At 36.3% G+C, this 3,841-nt stretch overlaps 1 pseudogene; it reads left to right on the top strand.

Annotated features, from left to right (window-relative positions):
* Window positions 1-998: 998 nt before the first annotated feature.
* LOC105546307 lies at window positions 999-1,606 on the top strand (annotated as a pseudogene).
* Window positions 1,607-3,841: the final 2,235 nt, after the last annotated feature.

The raw sequence follows: 3,841 nt of genomic DNA, 5'->3' as shown, positions 1-3,841 counted from the left end.
TGAAAAAAAATGAACAAAGTCTCCAAGAAATATAGGACTTCATAAAAAGACTGAACTTATGATTGACTGGAGTACCAGAAAAAGATGGGGAGAAGGGAAACAAGCTGGAAAACACACTTCAAAACATTATCCAGGAGAACTTTCCCAACCTAGCAAGACAGGCCAACATGCAAATTCAGGAAATACAGAGAACACCATTAAGCTATTCCATGAGAAGATCAACCCCAAGACACATAGTCATCAGATTCTCCAAGGTCAAAATGAAGGAAAAACTATTAAGGGCAGCCAAAGAGAAAGGTCATGTCACCTACAAAGGGAAGCCCATCAAACTAACAGTGGACTTCTCAGCAGAAACTCTACAAGTCAGAAGAGATTGGGGGCCAATATTCAACATCCTTAAAGAAAAGAATTTTCAACCCAGAATTTCATATCAGCCAATCTAAGCTTCATAAGTGATGGAGCAATAAAATCCTTTCCAGACAAGCAAATGCTGAGGGATTTTGTTACCACCAGGCCTGCCCTATGAGGGCTCCAGAAAGAAGCTCTAAATATGGAAAGGAAAAACCAGCATCAGCCACTGCAAAAACTTACCAAAATATAAAGACCAATGATACAATGAAGAAATTACATCAACCAGTGTGCAAAATACCAAATAACAGCATGATAACAGGATCAATTCACATATAACAATTCTAACCTTAAATGTAAATGGGCTAAATGCCCCAATTAAAAGACACAGACTGGCAAACTGAAGAGACAAGACCCATCAGTGTGCTGTATTCAGGAGAGCCATCTCGCTTGCAAAGACACACATAGGCTCAAAATAAAGGGATGGAGGAAAATTTACCAATAAAATGGAAAGCAAAAAAAAAGCAGAGGTTGCAATCTTAGTCTCTGAAAAAATAGACTTTAAACCAACAAAGGTCAAAATAGACAAAGAAGGTGTCACTTCCTCTCAAGCTTGGCGTTTGTTTGGTGGGGTTCCACACGGGTTCAAGATGCGTATTGAGAAGAGTTATTTCTGTTCAGGGCCCATATACCCTGGACACGGCATGACGTTCTTCCGCAACAATTGCAAGGTGTTCAGATTTTGCAAATTTAAATGTCATAAAAAGTTTAAAAAGAAGCACAATCCTCACAAAGTTAGGTGGACCAAAGCATTCTAGAAAGCAGCTGGTAAAGAGCTTACAGTAGATAATTCATTTGAATTTGAAAAATGTAGAAATGAACCTATCAAATACCAGCGAGAGCTATGGAATAAGACTATTGATACAATGAAGAGAGTTGAAGAGATCAAACAGAAACGCCAAGCTAAATTTATAGTGAACAGATTGAAGAAAAATAAAGAGTTACAGAAAGTTCAGGATATAAAAGAAGTCAAACAAAACATCCATCTTATCCGAGCCCCTCTTGCAGGCAAAGGGAAGCAGTTGGAAGAGAAAATAGTACAGCAATTACAAGAGGATGTGGACATGGAAGATGCTCCTTAAAAATCTCTGTAACCATTTCTTTTGTGTACATTTGAAAATGCCCTTTGGATACTTGGAACTGCTAAATTATTTTATTTTTTACATAAGGTCACTTAAATGAAAAGCGATTAAAACACATCTTTCCTACATTGCCATCTACATAACATCAGATATTACGGATGTTAGATTGCATCTCAGTGTTAAATCTTCACTGAGAGATGTACTCAAGTAAATCATGAAAATTCTACTTATAACTATATAAGTGAATTGTGGATTTAAAATGGTGATGCCATTTGGATAATGGCACTAGGCATCATTTGCATAGTAACTAATGGCAAAAATGCATGACTAGTGATGTATAAAATAAAATATTCTATGCAGTAAAATATTCCCTTTGTTAATGTTATAGATGGGGGGGATTCAAAAAGGAACTAACAATTTGTATGGCAGTGTCAGATATTATTTTTATTTTAGTATTTCCTGTATTGGTTTATTTGCACCTTAGAAGAGCATAATGACATTGTTTGATAAAGCCTAAATTATGCCGGACTGTTCTGACCTGGTTTAACTCTTCTGATAGGTAGCTGTGGATGTTGGGGATGAGAACTGAATAATCTTTGCCTGGAGTGACACTCCACTCTAGAATTTTCACTTTGGAAAATATTCAGTTCTAACTTGTGATTCCTGGTAGAACAAACTTTATTTTTCTAGCCCAACAATGATCTAGAAGCAGAGGAATCCCAGCGCCTTTTAAAAGTTATTATGTGGCTTTCTTTTAAAAAGCTCCTGTTTTTGCAAAGTAGAATTTGTGGGTACAACATATGTTCATTATTTGTACATAAAATAAAACCATTTAAAAAGTGAAAAAAAAAAAAAAAAAAAGACAGAGAAGGACATTACATACCGGTAAAGGGAACAATTCAGCAAAAAGAGATATCCAATTTAAATATATACACCCAACACAGGAGCACCCAGATTCATAAAATGAGTTCTTAGAGACCTACAAAGAGACTTCGACTTCCACACAATAATAGTGGGAGACTTTAACACCCCACTGTCAGTATTAGATCAGCGAGACAGAAAATTAACTAGAACTTTCACGACTTGAACTCAGCTCTGGATCAAGTGGACCTAGTAGACATCTACAGAGCTCTCTACCCCAAATCAACAGAATATACAATCTTTCCAGTGCCAAGTGTCACATATTATATAATCAACCACATAACTGAAAGTAAAACACTCCTCAGCAAATGCAAAAGAACAGAAATAATAAAAAACAGTATCTCAAACCGCAATGCAATCAAATTAGAACTCAGGATTAAGAAACTCACTCAAAGCCACAAAATTTCATGGAAAATTAACCACCTGATACTGAATGACTCCTGGGTAAATAATGAAAGTAAGGCAGACATTAAGACAGACATCAAGAAGTTATTTGAAACCAATGAGAACAAAGAGACAATGTACTAGAATCTCTGGGACAGAGCTAAAGCAGTGTTAAGAGGGAAGTTTATAGCACTAAATGCCCACATCTGAAAGCTAGAAAGATCTCAACACCCTAATATCACAATTAAAAGATAAACAGAGGCAAGAGCAAACGAATCCAAAATGCAACAGAAGACAGGAAATAACTAAGGTCAGAGAAGAATTGAAGGAGATAGAGACACGCACAAGAAACCCTCCAAAAAATCAATGAATCCAGGAGGTGTTTTTTTTTTTTTTGAAAAAAATAACAAAATAGATAGACTGCTAGCTAGACTAATAAAGAAGAAAAGAGAAGAATGAAATAGACACAATAAAAAATGATAAAGGGAATATAACCACTGACCCCACAGAAACACAAACTACCATTAGAAAATACTATAAACACCTCTATGCAAATAAACTAGAAAATCTAGAAGAAATTGAAAAATTCCCGGACACATACACCCTCCCAAGACTAAACCAGGAAGAAGTCGAATCCCTGAATAGACCAATAGCAAGTTCTGAAATTGAGGTGGTAATTAATATCTTACCAACCAAAATGAGCCCAGGACCAGACAGATTCACAGACAAATTCTATCAGAAATACAAAGAGGAGCTGGTACCATTCCTTCTGAAACTATTCCAAACAACTGAAAGGGAGAGACTCTTCCTTAACTCATTTTATGAAGCCAGCATCATCTTGATACCAAAACCAGGAAGAGACACAACAAAAAACAGAAACATCAGGCCAATATCCCTGATGAACACTGATGTGAAAATCCTTAATAAAATAATAGCAAACCAAATCAAGCAGCACATCAAAACCCTTATCCACCTGGATTAAGGCAGCTTCATCCCTGGGATGCAAGGTTGGTTCAACATATGCAAATCAACAAATGTAACCCATC

Source organism: Mandrillus leucophaeus, unplaced genomic scaffold (assembly GCF_000951045.1).
Source record: "Mandrillus leucophaeus isolate KB7577 unplaced genomic scaffold, Mleu.le_1.0 Scaffold353, whole genome shotgun sequence".
In the NCBI taxonomy this organism is placed as follows: domain Eukaryota; kingdom Metazoa; phylum Chordata; class Mammalia; order Primates; family Cercopithecidae; genus Mandrillus; species Mandrillus leucophaeus.
Note: the sequence above shows the minus strand (reverse complement) of the source record. Positions and strands in the feature narration are given on the sequence as shown.